General features: G+C 42.3%; 1 protein-coding gene across 4 annotated transcripts in view; it reads right to left on the bottom strand.

Moving 5' to 3' along the window:
* ENOX2 (ecto-NOX disulfide-thiol exchanger 2) overlaps positions 1-622 on the bottom strand; it is a 290,205-nt gene extending 289,583 nt beyond the window's left edge. For 2 of the 4 annotated variants that reach the window (XM_031660774.1, XM_031660776.1), the window contains exon 1: positions 491-622. The gene's annotated coding sequence lies outside the window, so the exon portion shown is untranslated. Of the gene's footprint in view, positions 1-304 lie in introns of all 4 variants that reach the window. The other 2 variants (XM_031660773.1, XM_031660775.1) reach the window with 2 other exon arrangements.
* Between the last annotated feature and the right edge of the window lie 17,125 nt (positions 623-17,747).

The following is a 17,747-nucleotide window of genomic DNA, read 5'->3' as shown; positions in this document are numbered from 1 at the left end:
CCTCTGAGGAGGCACAGCGCCAGGGGCAGGCGGGCGGCGTTGTGGGAAAAGAAAAGGGGCGGGCGAGTTGGAAGAAAAAAAAAAAAAAAGAGCAAAGAGAGCGCGCTCCCGGGCTCATGAGAACTGGCGCCTAGAGCTCAAAAGCCCACCCCGGACTCCCAGTCCCTACGCCCCCTCCCCTGCAGAGGCGGAGCTGGGCGGAGTTAGGGGCTGAGGACCGCGGCCCCGGAAGCACCCTCCTCTCTAGGCCCCCTCAGTCCCACAGTCCCCAGCCACGGCCACTGGGGCTTTCTGCCTCTCTGACCTCCAGCTCCCCGGCTACCGAAGCGCTAGTCCTTAAACAGCTGCGGAAAATCAGGTTGGCGCGGCAGCTCCTGGGCGCGTAGTGCCCTCGCTGCGCCCCACGCCGCGCCACTCTCGTCCGAAATGCCCGCCTCGCGCCTCCAGGCCTAGACCCGGCACTCCGACCCAAGGCTGGACTCTCACTCACAAGGTGCCCACTGCGGCGTCTCCCATTGGCTACTGGTCACCGGGGAAGCCGGAGGCCCGAGCCCATGGCTTCATGGGAAATGTAGTTTGAGGTCGCTGAAGGCTGTTCTTCCTGAGGGTATCCCGTATAGACGTTGGCGGAGAGACGCAAGTGAAGACCGAGAATTATGGGAGATGGAGTCGCGGGACACTTACTTCTCTAAACACACAATTCTTCCCCTCCCCTTCCGATTGTCCCCAGCGTTCAGACGGGGAAGGGCATTCTGGGTATTGTAGTTTAGAATGCACTGTCTTAGAGAATCTCTCTTGGGGTTATGGCTTTGTGCTTGTGGGGACAGAGGAAGGCTCTAGATTTATTTTCATGTCGGTTAAGCTCTTAGCATTTTGCGGGAAGCACTTTCAATCGTCATTTGAGATTGTTATTGAGTTTTAAGTGTTTTTCAAAAGATGATGTTTATTCTTTGATAAGCTTAGAATTTTAATTGAGAGTTGTAGTCCTTTAAAACTGTTAAAGTGTGTTCTTTGTGAACCACCTGCATCAAAATCACTTGAAAGGTACAGAAGAATGTATATAGTTTTTCTAATTGGGAATTATAGCTCCCCCTAGGAACAGTGTCATAAATAGGCATAGAAATGTGATCTACAGCAGCCCAGAAGAAGCCTATTTAATCCACAATGAAACTATGTTGTTGCCATGAAAAACAGTGGCCACATAAACTGCTATAAATAACAGTTTAGAACAGATAGACAATATAACTTAAGTACAAACGAGTAACTATATGTGTCTTTAAGAAACTTTATCTTTTGAGTAAAACTATGTAACAAGAGCTGGACATAGGTGGGGAATGCCAAGCACTTTCAAGTGACTTAAAGGTTGAGGAAAATGGTTGTTTATTAGGGCTAATTTCACTCCTAACTTTTGACCTCTTTTTGTCTCTGTTAGAGATGAATCCTTATAGCTTTATGGATTGTTACAGTTGAATTACTACAACTTCTTGATGAGGACAACTTTTGGACTCACAAGTAAAATGAAGGGAAAGACAGAGGAATTGCATTTTGCTAAGGTAATTGCTCAATATTTTAAAAAGATAAGTGAAGGAGGAAGATGATTTAATAAATTCAAACATTTATTCAGCATACTGCTTTGTACAAAGCTCTGCGCTAGGCACTGTTGCCACAGAATTGGAAAAATAGTCCCTGCCCTTGAGTAGCTCACAATCCAGGTGAGGGGAGTTATAGTGGAGGAGAATCGGGGGGGAGGAATAGATGAGTATACAATGTGAAAAATGCTGTAAAGAGGTCTACATAGAGTTCTATAGGAACATAGAGGAGGAAGAACTCATTCTACTTCTGGAGAACTGGTTGAAGAACCAGTAAAATATTTGTCAGATTTGGGGCAGGGAGGTCAACCATATTCTATACAAAGCATGTGCAAAGGCATAAAGACATGAAAGAGTGCAGAGAACAATAACAAAAGTTCCATATTGCAGAGACTAGATCAGGCAGCAACAAGGGGTCATATCAGTTAGTCCATAATTTAACTTGAAAGTGGGAGAGAACCATCAGAGGAATTTTTGAGCTTATATAGTGTTTATTTTTTAAAGCATATACACATAGAACATACTGGGAACACATATGCTAGGATATTATGGGGAATCGTTCTGGAGGATGGTAATTGAATTGCTGTATTATGTTTTAATACTTTTTATACTTTTAAATTCCCTCAGGAAAATAATTTGCTTTTTTAAAAAAAGAAAAATAGGCTGGGCGTGGGGCTCATGCCTGTAACCCTAGCACTTTGGGACACCAAGTTGGGAGGATTGCTTGAGCCCAGGAGTTCGAGATCAGCTTGGGCAACATAATGAGACCTTGTCTCTACAAAAAATCAAGAAAATTAGCCAGGCATGGTGGCACATGCCTGTAGTCCCAGCTACTCAGGAAGCTGAAGCAGGAGGATCCCTTGAGCTCGGGAAGTTAGGACTGCAGTGAGCCAATATCATACCACTACACTCGAGTGTAGTGGGTGACAGAGCAAGACCCTGTCTCAAAAAAATTTTTTTTAAAGAAAGAAAGAAAAGAGAAAAAGAAAAATCACCTCATTTCAGCCATAAAAAGGAGAGAAACAAGACATTTTCAGTATTATGGACACCAGAAAAACATTATGTGAATCAAATGCAGAATTTCTTTTCTCAGCTTTGTCTCCTTTCTTTTTATCTTTTTTTCATGACTCTTTACTTTGATTTGATCACTGATTTCAAAGTATTTGCAGAGCATCTACTATGTTCCATACACTGTGACAGGTGTTGGGTTTTAATGGTGAGTTAAAACATGGGTTCCTGTTCATCAAAGTAGTTCTAGCAGGAAATGGAATAATCAGATGGAGTTGGTGGATGTGGAAAGTGAGAGAAGGGGAGGAGTCCATTATGACTGCCAAGTTTTGACTTGGAAGACTAAGTGTATGGTAGTAGTATTCACTGAGATATTGAACCTAGAAAGAGTAACAAGTTTTGTGAAGAATAGGAGGAAATCAGTTTTGGACATTTAAAATTTGAAGAGTCTGTGGAACTTTTGGTTGGAGATGCCTGATAGGCTGCTGAGAAATGCCGGTCGGAAGCTTGGGAGAGAGGTCTTGGTTGGAATTAAACATTCGGGAGACATTAGTATAATATAGATGGCAATTAAATAAGTGAAAAATTGTTTACACTTTACTTAGAGAGTATTATTTTTTTGAGACAGATTCTCACCCTGTCGCCCAGGCTGGAGTGCAGTGGCATGATCTCGGCTCACTGCAACCTCTGCCTCCGGGGTTTAAGCGATTCTCCTGCCTCAGCCTCCCAAGTAGCTGGGATTACAGGTACCTGCCACCACGGCCAGCTATTTTTTTTTTTTCTTTTTGTATTTTTAGTAGTGATGGGGCTTCACTGTGTTGCCCAGGCTGGTCTAGAACTCCTGACCTCAAGTGATCCACCTGCCTTGGCCTCCCAAAGTTCTGGGATTATAGGCGTGAGCCACTGCACTCAGCAACTTAGAGAGTATTTAGAATAATAGTTTTTAAAAAGACAAAGATTATGGAATCCTGGAAAATAATGATATTCAAGTAGCAGGTAGAAAAAGAGATGCCTTCCAAGGAAGCTGAGAGGGAATGGCCAAATAGATGAACCAAGAGAAAACAAAGTAGAATTACTGGCATATATTACAGAGAGGTCAAGTAGCAGGACAGAAGAGTAAGAAGAAATTACTCTTTCATCAATTTAACAAGTTTTTATTGAGTACCTGTAATGTGCCAGACATTATTCTAGATGCTGGGAATAGAGAAGTGGAAAACACACACAACATCCCTTCCTTTTGGAGGTTATATTCTATTAGGGAGAAACCATCAACAAACAAGATAAATAATTAAAATACATAGCTGTGATAAATAATATTTCTTACTGTGTATGTCATAGCTGTATATGACTATTTCTGTATGGTGATATATATACACACACATATATACATCTCTCCAATAAGCCATATGGAAATTTTATATATAATATATAAAACATATCTATATCTCCAATAAGCCATATAGAAATTTTATATATAATGTATATTATATATGAGCACAAATGTATACATATATTTCTATGTGTATATACAAAGGTGATACTCTTTGATCTGTGGTTATATAATAAGATGAATTTGTGAAATAGTGGCCCAGGGTCAAACAGTCTGGCTGGATTCAGAGATCAATTAGGAGGTCAAGGTTAGAGCTGTATCCAAAGCCATTATAGAGCCCAGGTCAAGGCCAGGGTTTATGTGTATAATGTAGAATGTATTTAGCTTCAATCTTTTCTCAGGTTAAGATTTAGTAAGTCTGTAGCTGTTTTTACAGGCCAATGTGGATTCATGATCAGAAGACCATCAAACCAAGTTTAGGGTTCAGCCTGATAGCAATGTTAGGCCCCAGATTTATAGCCATGGTTCAGTCTGTGTCACAGATTAAAGTGCATCTCTGACCACTCTGGACTAACAGCAGCCTCAAGGTGTTAAATCTCACTCTGAGGCTGCTGTAAGTCTAGAATGGCCTGGTTTATGAAGTCAAGATGTAAGATTTGGGTTCAAATTTTGGCCAGAATTAGGATTTAGTCTGTGTGTAGAAAGAGGCCTCTTCTAAAATAGAGTTAGGGCTCAGTCTGTGGACCAGACTTAGACCACACCCAAGGTTAGGGCTCAACTCAATGTTTGACTTTAGTTTTTGGTCAGTGTTGGAATCACTTTTATTTCTAGGCTTGAAAGTCAATAAAGGCCAGGACCATGACTCTGCCTGGGATTAGTCTTCATGCTGATGATGTTGCCTAGGGAAAAATGAAGTAAGAATATGAACAGGATTTATGTTCAATCTTTCATCAGGTTAAGTTTCAATTTGTATTCATGGTTAGAGTTTATTCTGGGTCCAATAATTAAGTCTCAGTCTGTGGCCAATGGTAAGGCACAGTCAATGTCTAATATTGTCTGTTGCCATGTTAGGACATTATCTGTCATGTGCCCTAGAGCCTTGTCTCAAACGAGAGTTAGCATTTCATATATGGACAAAATTATGGTACAGTTTGTGGCCAAGATTTCAATGATGAATATGAACAGGATTTGGGATGCATATTTGGCTAGAGTAAGTTCAAGGTGTGATTTCTGACTTTAGCCAGTGTGAGGATTCTGTCTTTGTCCATAGCTCATATCAGGAATGTTCTATGGAGCTAACTCACAGTGGCCTGTGTTGGCCCTCATTCTGTGGCCAGAGCAGGGCTCAGTCAGTGACTTGTGTTAGCCATTTCAATTTGGCCACTATCAGAGTTGAGTCTGGACGGAGTAGTTCCACTATGACTTTATGTAGCATTTGTGTTCACTGAGTATTGGTGATAGTGCTATCTGATTAAACTTGTACCAGAGTTTGGGAGTTACCAATGACCAAGGTAAGACTTACTATGAAGAAGGTTTTATGGCTAAGAGTGTAAACAGGTTTTTTGGATTAGCTGTTGATGTTATTTGTCAGTCTGTGGATAGAGTTGAGGTGAGAATAAACACATAAAATCCAGCTTGAAAGCTTTAGAGGTCAGGCTGTAATCAGGGTTTTGGGATCAGGATGTTGCCAGGGTTTGAGTTCAGAGTGTTCATTTCCTGTTGTCAGTCTGGCATTTAGACTCTGGCTTAGTGTAGCAGGCATTTGGGTATCAGTAGTAGAGTTCAGTCTTTGCTAATTGTTAGTGACCATAATGTGCCCAGTGCCATGGGTACATCTATTCCCAATTGAGGGCTAAGTTTGTGACCAGACTGATTGCTCGACCTCCAGCTAGTGCTAGGACTCAGTTTGTGGCCACTAATGGAGTGAACTGTGTTTATGGGTTTAAGACTTCATATGTGACAAAGGTTAGTACTTAGTCTCAGCCTGTTGTTAGATCTGATAGTATGAGGAGGGTTTTGATTTAGTCTTGTAGGGTCAGGAATCACTTCTCTAACCAGGCTTAGGGCTTGGCCTTTAGGTTTCAGACTGTGGCGGGGCTTACAGTCTTTATCCCAGCTCAGTATTCAGAATGTGGCCAGAAAGAAGGCTTAGATCTTAGCCATGATGAGTTCGGTCTGTGCTCAGGGTTAGAATTAAATCTGTTGCTGGGTTTTAGGCCAAAAAGATGAAAAGTATTTGTTTTGTCTTTGTCTAGTTCGTCCTTCATTCATCTTCAAGGTTTGGGTTCAGTCTCTGCCCAGTGCTGGTGAGCAGCTTAATTTCTGGTATTAGGAATTAGTCTGTAGCCAGGGTTAAAGTTAAAGTTGTGGTTGAAATTGGGATCCAGTCTGGGGCGAACATTTAGCCAGAGATAGGATTCAGTCTGTCTCAAAGATTCAGGATCAGTCATTAGCCATTTGGAGAAATCAGATTTATTCTCAGGTTGAAAACTCAGGTCAGAGGTTAGGTTTATGGGCTCAGTCTGTGATGAGGGTTAGGAATTCAGTCTATGGCTAGGGTTAGAGATGCTGTCTATAACCAGTTAGAAGCTGTAAGGTTTAGGGGTCAAATCAGTGGCCAGTGATAGGGCTTAGTCTATCCCAGGATCAATAGATTATTTCATGGTCAGATTTATGAACCCAGTCTTTGTCCAGGTTTAGCACTTGGGCTTTGAACATGTTTAAGACTCAGTTTGTGGCCATGTTCAGGGTTCTGTTTGTAGTCAGGATTAGGGCATATGCAGTGGTCAAAATATCCTCAAGTTTTGTGGAAGATTTGGTTTCACTTCTTGGCCATGATTAAGGCACAGAGTTGGGCTGAGTTTAGAGTCTGCTCTCTGTACATGTTTTCATCTCTGTATGAGGCCAAGTTTAGTAGTCATTCTGTTGCCAATGTTGGGGTCATTTTCTGGTTAGTGCTAAGTCCGTGGAAATTGTAGCTGGATTGGTTTCCAAGATCAGATCTCAGGCTGTGACCAAGTTAGAGCCTCAGTCTGTGGTCAGGGCTAGAGCTCAGTTAGTATCTATGCTGAGCACTCATTTTGTGGTCAGTTCAGGATGTTAAGTATATCCCAGAGTTAGGTCATGCAGTCTGTAGCCTAGTTTAGAGACTCAGCCTGGGGACAGACCTAGGGGCTATGTCTGATGTTATTTTTGATCCCTGTATCATGAATTAAGGACTTATACAATAGCCATAGTTACAGTTCAATAGGGGATCAGGGTTAGAGACTCAGGTTGGGACCAGTCTTAAGTACTTACTCTTGGGCCACACATAGACAGTCAGTATGTGACTAGGCCTAGGGACTTGATTTAATCAGGATTAATGTCTTGGAGTGTGGCCAGAAAGTGACTCAGTTTGTGGATGGAATTAAGGTCTTCATTTGTGGCCAGGGTTAAAGGCTTGGTGTGAAATTGGGGTTAAGTCTCCAAGTCCAGAGTTAGGAGTTTAGGCTATGTCTTGGGTTAGGTGTTTGGCTGGTGGTCAGGGTTAAACACAGGACCTGCATTCAGTGTTGGCAGCTTGCTCTAAGACCAAGCTTAAGAGACTTGTTTCTCAGCCTGTGGTGTTAGTGATGGTAATTATACCTCAATAAAGTTGTCATAAAAGGTTAAAAAAAAGTGGGTTCATACAAGTGAAATGGTAGGAATGATGCAGGTAAGAAACCAAAAAGAGAGACTGGTTACTGAATCAGGACCAGCAATGTCCTTGGTGTCTCAGAATTTTTGCTTAAGAAAGACAGGGCAAGCACATGAGATTGAGGAGAAAGGAAAGAACTAGTGAATAGGGAGCTGGTAACACAGGGAAGTAGATATGTGCTTCTTGAAAGACAGATATTTTTATAAGTTGTGGAATTAATGCAAGCTGGAAAACCTTGCAAAAAATGGAAAGTCCCATTTGGTTTTTTGTTTGTTTTGTCTTGTTTGTTTTTTTGTTTTGTTTTGTTTTGTTTTGTTTTGTTTGAGACGGAGTTTTGTTCTTGTTGCCCAGGCTGGTGTGCAATGGAGCAGGCTTGGCTCACTGCAACTTCTACCTCCCGAGTTCAAGCAATTCTCCTGCCTCAGCCTCCCAAGTAGCTGGGATTACAGGCACCCGCCACCATGCCCAGCTAATTGTTTTGTATTTTTAGCAGAGACGGCACTTCACCATGTTGGCCAGGCTGGTCTCAAACTCCTGACCTCAGGTGTTCCACCCATCTTGGCCTCCCAAAGTGTTGGGATTACAGGCATGAACCACCACACCCAGCAGGAAAGTCCCATTTGTTAAGCTCTTCCATCATGTTATTTTTGCCAGTACTGGTTTTCCTGAGCATCCTTTGTAAACCTTATTCCTCATCTTCCCCCAGGCTACACTGATCTCCATTATATCTCACTCACTATATGTTCAATAAATATCTATGGAATGCATGTTTGTTTTTACTTACATTCTCCCATGGAGGCATCATGACAGTCCAATATGATAAGTGTTGTTATCCTCATTATACAGATTTTAAAAAGCAGTTAAGCTAATTAAGAGATTCAAAAGAGCCACACAGCTAGTAAATGCAGAGCCAGGTTTGAAATCCGGGTTTACCTGACCCCATCTACTATGCTTTTTGCATACACCACCTGGCCTGTATAACATGTGTGAGATTTACGTCTTACCTTGACCCTTGACTTTGTCAACTTTGTCTTAATTCTTACAGCAACTCTAATTTTTCATCTGGAAAGTTGGGATGACAATAATATTAATACCCATTTCTTTTTTCTTTTTTTTGGAGATGGAGTCTCACTCTGTCGCCCAGGCTGGAATGCAGTGGCGCAATCTTGGCTCACTGCAACCTCCACCTCCCAGGTTCCAGCAGTTCTCCTGCCTCAGCCTCTCGAGTAGCTGGGACTACAGGCGCATGCCACCATGCCTGGCTAATTTTTTTTTTTTTTTTTATTTTAGTAGAGACGGGATTTTACCATGCTGTCCAGGCTGGTCTCAAACTCCTGAGCTCAGGCAATCCGCCTGCCTTAGCCTCCCAAAGTGCTAGGATTACAGGTGTGAGCTACTGTGCCCTGCCAATAGTACCCATTTCTTAAGGTTGTTATGACAATTAAATGAGCCAATACATTGAAAGAACTTGGATTCGTTAGGTTCATATTATTATTATGATACCCTTTTTGCAGTTGAAAAAACATGTTGAGAGAATTTATTTTCTCAATATCACACAGCTAGTAGGTAGCAGAGTGAAGAGTAGAATCCAGGTATGTCCAACTCTCAGCTGAAGGCTTTTGCTGGTTTCTCAGGCTGCTTCCGAATACCTCAGCCTCCAGGAATGGCTTTGGATGGACATTTTGGGCTTTGCTGCAGAGTGACATAGGGAAGGATTTAGTGGGAAGAGTATGTTAGGTTTCCACTGTGTCATTTACTACAGTGATTTGAACCTGTGAGGAACTAAGAGAGTGTGCAGAGGGGGCATACCATCATCTCTGTGAGGATACATATAGCTTCTAAGGCACCCTCTCTATGAGAGTCACTGAGTGTAAAATGTAAGTTCGTGATAGTGTGTTGTGTGTATGAAGAGCTGGAGGCAGCAAAAATGTAGATGACCACTGAGGTAGGCCTCCATGCTTTTCTCTACACCCAAATACCAGCCTTGCCAACAGTATTTCCAAGGGACTGTACAGCCAACTTTCCATGATTTCTACTGTCTGCTCTTGGCTTGGCTTATCTACATTGTATCTGGCATCTACGTCTTCCCCCAGGGAGTTTATATGCTCTGGACAAGAGGGATTGATTATGTTCCTGCCTTCAGTATGGCTAAATAAGCTCCTGCTGGGCCTGTGGGACACTATTAAGCAGACCAACATCATCATAAATGGAAGCTCCAGCAGGATGAGAGAGAGAGAAAGGGGCACAAAGAATATCTGAATGGCCAAAAGTATCCCAAACATGATGGAATATATGAATCTACATATCTGAGAACTCAACAAAATCCAAATAGATAAACTCAAAGAGACCTATTTTCTGATGCTATGGTTGATGCACATTCTTTGGTTATAGTGTAACCTTTCTCTAGTTAAAATCTTGTGCATAATCTCAGTACATGGAAAGAGCAAATCAGAGTGCTGTGTTCCAGTCCTTTACTTCCTGATGCGACTCATGGTCAAAACTTGACCCTGGTATATGCAAATCTGAAATCTCAAGATCATGTTTTCTGCATCTATAGTAGATATAACTTTGCTTTACGTGATCCACAACCTTCCACTCAAAGTGATAGGCACTTTTGGGACTTCAGGCTGGAAGAAGGCTATAAACTCTGGCTGGAGAAAAGTGAAGACTGGGCCTCCAATTCACAACCAAGGAGCCTTCATCAGGGTCTCATTAGTGGGTCTCAACTATTTTTCTTTGCTTTCAGTCTTAAGCTACCGGACCATGGGCCATGACCCATTATCTGTAAATCCAATAATCTCAAAAACCAAAAGTTTTCATAAGTTTACCACCAAAACGCATTAGGTAGCAAAACTTGACCTGAATCAACGTAAGGCTATTTATAGTCTTCAACCTATTTATATGAATATTCATTTTGATATAGAAATATTAATATGTTTGTAACACCTACCAAGCATATTATAGACCATGTATATATACCATATTACCTTTCTAAAATCTCTCAAATAATGAGTTTCAGAAAACATCGGCCCCTAAGGGTTTTGTATGAGGAATTTTGGATATGTATTTTCTCTCCTTGCTGTCTCATTCTAATGTCACCTTCCTCACTTTATCCCACACCTGGCAACATCTGCCACGGCCAGGGAATGGGAACACTGAATGCTTTTGCAATAAAGCTTCATATCATAACATAAATAATGATGAGTTAAATTAGTATGACAGAGGAGGAAGTGCTAAGAAAAATATCTTCATGTTTTTCTTCCATCATAGGTTCAGATCCAAAAACATATACTCCCATACCATATTGACAAACTCTCCAAGGTTCTCCACCTAAAGACCCATTTGTAATCCAGCTGAAAACAGACAGAGGCTGGATGTTAACCTCAAAACCTGATTATTACTACTGCTACCACTACCACTACTACTACTACTACTACTACTACTACTACTACTACTACTACTACTATTACTTGTACTACTATACTAACATTGAGTACAACTTGCCAAGTTCTTATTCTAGGGCTTAGAATCCAAGCTCTTTCAATATATTGGCTCATTTAATCATCATAACAATCTTATGAAACGGATACTATTATAATTACCATCCAGATTTTACAAATGAAAAAAACGGAAGCAAGAGAGATGAAGTCATGTATTCAAATTCATACAGCTAAGAATTAGCCAGACAAGGATTTTGATGTATCTTGTGCTTCCTTTGCATCCTCACTTTCTTTTGAAATTGACTTATGGCATAACCTTATGGACTTATAGACAGGGGGAGAAGTATCATGGGCTATAGGTCTGGGAAGCCAACCACCCATCATCCCCTGCCAGGATCCAACGAGGCTAAGGTATTTTCATATCCATTTTTTTCTATGGAGGCTGGAATGTGGAATTCATTATGCAAATTTCTTGATGTGATGATTTGGCTGGAAAAGCAGATACTATGGAAACGTTCCCCCACTTATCTCTAAGGACTACTCTGATGTAAAATATTATGTGTTGATGAGTATGTTTTTTATATGCGTGCATGGGCATACATTTACATGCATGATTCTGTGTCAGCCAGCATGTATGTGTTAAGTATAGTGCATTGGTTCTCAAGCTTTAGTCTAATTTCAGATACCTGGGTAAAACCACAAATATTCCTGGGTCCTGTGCTCAGAGATTCTGATTCAGTTCAGGTGGGGTGGGACACCATAGTCTGTTACTTGCACCTGAGGTGATTCTAATACAGGTGGTCTGTGCAGACTACATTTTAAGAACAATGGGATCATGCTTTAGAGTAGGCTCTGGAGCCAGGCTGCTAGTGAGTGGTTTAATTTTAGGTTTAGGCAAGTCAACTTGGCTCTGTTGATACCACTTTACTCATTTTTGAAAATTGATAATAATACTACCTGCCTCATGAGGTTGCTGTGAGGACTAAATGACATACATTTATTTAAAGTGTGTCTCATTTGATGTGCCTAACCCATCATTAGTGATCAGTGAATAGTAGCTACACTATTCACATAGACCACAAGGATATTGGCAACCAATTGGCAACCATAATGGTGCTTCCCATTCCTACCCCCGTCCCAGAATTATGCAGTGCGGATGCCCTGAGTGCATGCTAGGGAATAGTGAAGTGGTGCGAAGAGGCCAACTCCTGAGGGGTTGCAAGGACCAGGAATGTTGGTTGTAACCCACAGCCTCACTCCTTGAAAAGGATTTAAAGAACACAGGAAGCAAAATGGTGGAAGGGTTTGCAGATGGTAGGCTTGGGAGTGCTCAGCCCACTTCAGGCCTTTAGGGCAACTGGTCATGCACCACTGTATTCACAATCTGGCCCCCAGCTGGCATTTAAGACTGGAAGAACAACGAATCCTGTATTCGAGGAAAACTTGAGGTGGAGTGCTGCTCATTGGCCTTCCACCATTAAGATGCTATAAAAAGAGAAATACTAATCAAGTAGAAATCGTGGTGCCTGACCTCAAGGAGCCTAGAGTCTTTGGAAGAAACAAACATGCCAGCATTGTTACTTTAAGCAACTCCCATCCACTCTCTGGGTTGAAGCTTTGTCTGTAAAATGGTGGTTTGTACTTAAAACTTTGAACATGTTACATTTCTCACCCTCCTAGAAATAAACAAGCATTAACTCACAAAAAGGAGTGCATGATGATGACACAGTGTGGTGGAGTGAGGCGATATCACTCCAGCCAGCTTGCAAAGCTGCCATAGGGTGCAATGGCTAGAGCTACTGCCAGGAAGAGGGGAAATGGGGTTGGGTCAAAGGCCTTAGCTCTCTTGTTGGTGCCAAAAATTGCTCAGTTTGATACCTACCTTGAGCCAGATATACAACAGATATGCCACATGTTGGCTCTTGGTGATACTCTTGTAGCCCCCTTGCTGCTCACTGATTTTAGCTGAAAGTGGGGATTAATCAACAAGGACATCTTGGAGGAGGATGTCGCAGATCCTGTAGCGTGCCAGAATGAATTCAGGATTAAGTAGGAAACTGGAGACTGAAGTGACTGAGAGCCAGGACAGGGTTAGCCTCCTAAAACACCCTGTCTGGAGGACTTCACTGTGGCTAAGGGCTGCTAATACAATAAGTGTAGTACTACAGCTATAAAATTAAAGATAGCACTTACTACATGCTAGGTGCTGTTCTAAGCGCTTTACAAGGAATAACTCTTTTTTGCCTTATTATAACCTTATTATGATAGCAAGTATTATTGTTTTCTTTTAAAGTTGTGGAAACTGAAGCATATTAAGCACTCTCCAGCCACCACTTTTTCTCAGAGGTTTTGGTTTTGTTTATTGGTTGGTTTGAGACGGAGTCTCACTCTGTTGCAGTGGCACGATCTCAGCTCACTGTAACCTCTGCCTCCAAGGTTCAAGCGATTCTCCTGCCTCACCCTTTCGCGTAGCTGGGATTACAGGCGCCTGCACCACGCCCGCCTAATTTTTTGTATTTTTAGTAGAGACGGGATTTCAACATGTTGGCCAGGCTGGTCTCGAACTCCTGACCTCAGGTGATCCACCTGTCCTGGCCTCCCAAAGTGTTGGGATTACAGGTGTGAGCCACTGCACCTGGCCAGAGTTTTTTTTTTTTTTTTTTTTTTTTTTCTTGTCTTCATTCTTTCCCTGTACCCTGAACCTCACCTTGATCTGCCTTGCCTGGGAATAACATTTTATTCCAATAATGTTCTAGTATATAATTCTGGAGTCAAGGTACCTTGGAAATCTAGCCAACCATAGCCAACAAATCTTCCTTTCTGCCCCTATCAGTCTCATAGACATGTCCTCAGGTGGACATCTTCCAGGAAGCACCAAGGAATGGCTTTGGGGAAATAGGGAGAGATGGTTAGAAGTGCAAGGGGAACAACTACTCCTGAGCAAAAAAAATTAAGAGGACTTACAGAGCCTTTTGAAAGTGTATCAATGGGATACTTTGTCTTAAAGAAGAGCTTCCTGGCCCAAGTACTGGAAAGGAAGGATGAGGGAAGGTGGAAACACATGGATGAAAGTATAGGCAGGGCTGTAACCTTACTTAATGGGCTAGGATGGCCCATGCAGGGTGGTTTGGGGTAGGCCTTAAATAAAAAATAAAAACTCTCCTCCCATAAGAAAGTCTTGTTTGGTTGTCCAGGAAGCCCCCCGCAGAATTCAAACGCCTCTGGGAAGTTTGGCGCAGAGCTCGTGGGCTTTTTGCATTCTCTGGTGCCACCTGGTGGACAACGAGAGGTAATGAGATGGGATCTAGGAAATTGGGCAGTTCAGTTTGGAAGGGAGGAGAGAGAGGAAGTGAAGCTGGACCAGATGATTAGTGCTGTAGTGGGCAGGCACTGAGGGGACCCAGTGCACCCACAGGAAAATTGGTTTCCTGGTGAGGCTGATGGAGTCAAGGAGTGTAGACCATTAGATATAATATATGTAAAGACCCTGATCTGCAGGCCAACTGTAACAGCATCAAAAGGCAGTGTTTACTACTTACCACATGGCAGACTGTGTTATTAACTTTTTCATGATTTTTTAAAAAAATTTAATTCTTCCAGCCACCCTTTGTAGCATCCCCATTTTTCAGACAAGCGAAAGTGAGGCTCAGCGTTAGTGGCAGAGACAATGTTCAAGCTTTTAATCATTATGCCATGAATTGTAGTTGTTGCCAATAGTAGTGATATGATGTGAAATTAGAGATATGAAGGAGGAACCTTAAGTACTTCAAATGTGAGTCAAGTAGGCTTTGATGCCAGTAAGGGAAAAGGGAAGGAGAAGTGTCATATACACCACCATCTTTACCATATCCACCTTCAAATATGGGGAAACAAAACAAAAGCAATCTAGAATTCACCTACCCACTGTCTCAGCCAGTAAGCACATTTTAGGCACCTATTCTATCCAGGGCTTTGTGGGACAAAATGGCATTTGCCCCCAGGAGTCCTGATATGTCAGCATTACTTGTTTCTCCCCACCCCTCTCTCCAGGTATTCTAAAGTCCTCAGGTGGGGAGCATGTTGCTGTGTTTTTTAGAAAACACTGTCCCATAGGGAATAAAAGACAAAAAATAAATTCCATCTATGTTGATTGAGGAATTAGGAAATATCTTGGTTAGAAAAAAAAAGGAGAAGCAAAAGGAACCAGAAAGCATTGAACACCTGCTGTATGCTAGCTAGGCCCTATGCTGAGTGCTTGACAACAGAATTTTATCTAATCCTCCCAACTTTTGTGAGGCAGGGTCTCTAAATCTCACCATTTCAAAATGAGGATAACTGAGGATCAAGGAGGTTAGGCAACCTCTCTATAGTCACACAGCTCATCAGTAGGGGAACTGATGGCCGCAAAATCTGTGCTCTTTTAGAATGAAGGGAAGAGGGTATTTATTTTTCCTTTTTATTGTGGAAAAGTTCAATCAAATGAAAAACGGAAGTAATAGTATAATGAAATCCGTTTTACCCATTACCTAGTTTCAATTACAGTTAGCACATAGTCAGTCTTATTTCATCTGTTCTCCCATTCACCCCCTCCCACAAAACTGGATTGTTATAAGTAAATTCCACACATCATTTTATTTTATCCACAACATTTTCAGATTGCATCTCTAAAAGATATGGACTTTTAACAAAACATGACTACAATACTGTTATCACACCTGTAAAATTAATACTAATTCTTTCATATGATCAAATATATATTTTGTGTTTAAATTCCTCCTATCATCTCATGTCTTTTCTCATTATATTAGTCCATTTTCACACTGCTGATAAAGACATCCCCAAGACTGGGCAATTTACAAAAGAAGGAGGTTTAATTGGACTCACATTTCCACATGGCTGGGGAAGCCTCACAATCATGGAGGAAAGCAAGAAGGAGCAAGTCATGTCTCATATGGATAGCAGCAGGCAAAGAGAGAGCGAGCTTGTGCAGGGGAACTTTTCTTTTTAAAACCATCAGATCTCATGAGACTTATTCACTATCGTGAGAACAGCACAGGAAAGACTTGCTCCCATGATTCAATTACCTCCCAGCGGGTCCTTCCCACAGCATGTGGAAATTCAAGATGAGATTTGGGTGGGGACACAGCCAAACCATATAATTCCACCCCTGGCCCCTTCCAAATCTCACATCCTCACATTTTAAAATCAATCATGCCTTCCCAACAGTCCCCCAAAGTCTTAACTCATTTCAGCATTAACTTAAAAGTCCACAGTCCAAAGTCTCATCTGAGACAAGGCAAGTCCCTTCTGCCTATGAGCCTGTAAAATCAAAAGCAGGTTAGTTACTTCCTAGATACAGTAGGGGTACAGGCATTGGGTAAATACAGCCATTCCAAATGGGAGAAATTGGCCAAAACAAAGGGGCTACAGGCCCCATGCAAGTCCAAAATCCAAGAGGGCAGTCAAATCTTAAAGCTCCAAAATGATCTCCTTTGACTCCATGTTTCACATCCAGGTCACACTGATGCAAGGGGTGGGTTCCCATGTTCTTGGGCAACTCTGCCCCTGTGGCTTTGCAGGGTATAGCCTCCCTCCCGGCTGCTTTCATGGACTGACATTGAGTGTCTGCAGCTTTTTCAGGCTCACAGTGCAAGCTGTCAGTGGATCTACCATTCCGGGGTCTGGAGGATGGTGTCCCTCTTCTTACAGCTCCACTAGAGAGTGCCCCAGTAGGGACTCTGTGTGCAGACTCCAACCCCACATTTCCCTTCTGCACTGCTCTAGCAGAGGTTCTCCATGAGAGCTCTGCTCCTGCAGCAAACTTCTGCCTGGACATCCAAGCATTTCCATAGATCTTCTGAAATCTAGGTGGAGGTTCCCAAACCTCCATTCTTGACTTCTCTACACTGACAGGCTCAACACCCGTGGAAGCTGCCAAGGCTTGAAGCTTGCACACTCTAAAGCCACGGCATGAGCTCTGTGTTGGCCCCTTTCAGCCACAGCTGGAGCGGCTGGGATGCAGGGCACCAAGTCCCTAGGCTGCACACAGTACAAGGACCCTGGGCCTGGCCCACAAAGTTACTTTTTCTTCCTAGGCTTCAGGCCTGTGATGGGAGGGGCTGCCATGAAGACCTCTGTCATGCCCTGGAGACATTTTCCCCATTGTCTTGGGGATTAACCTTCGGCTCCTCATTAGTTACGCAAATTTCTGCAGCTGGCTTGAATTTCTCCTCAGAAAATGGGATTTTCTTTTCTATCTCATTGTCAGGCTGCAAATTTTCCAAACTTTTATGCTCTACTTCCCTTATGAAACTGAATGTTTTTAACAGCACCCAAGTCACATCCTGAGTGCTTTGCTGCTTAGAAATTTATTTCACCAGATACCCTAAATCATCTCTGTCAAGTTCAAAGTTCCACAAATCTCTAGGAAAATGCTGCCAGTCTCTTTGCTAAAATATAACAAGAATCACCTTTGCTTCAGTTCCCAACAAGTTCCTCATCTCCATCTGAGACCACCTCAGCCTAGACCTTATTGTTCATATCACTATCAGCATTTTTGTCAAAGCCATTCAACAAGCTTCTAGAAGGTTCCAAACTTTATCACATTTTCATGTCTTCTTCTGAGCCCTCCACACTGTTCCAGCCTCTGCCTGTTACCCAGTTCCAAAGTTGCTTCCACATTTTTGGGAATGTGGCATTAGTCCTTTTTCATGCTGCTGATAAAG

The sequence above is a fragment of the Papio anubis genome, chromosome X (assembly GCF_008728515.1).
Source record: "Papio anubis isolate 15944 chromosome X, Panubis1.0, whole genome shotgun sequence".
In the NCBI taxonomy this organism is placed as follows: Eukaryota; Metazoa; Chordata; class Mammalia; order Primates; family Cercopithecidae; genus Papio; species Papio anubis.
The sequence above is the reverse complement of the archived record's forward strand: the minus strand, read 5'-3'. Positions and strand labels throughout refer to the sequence as shown.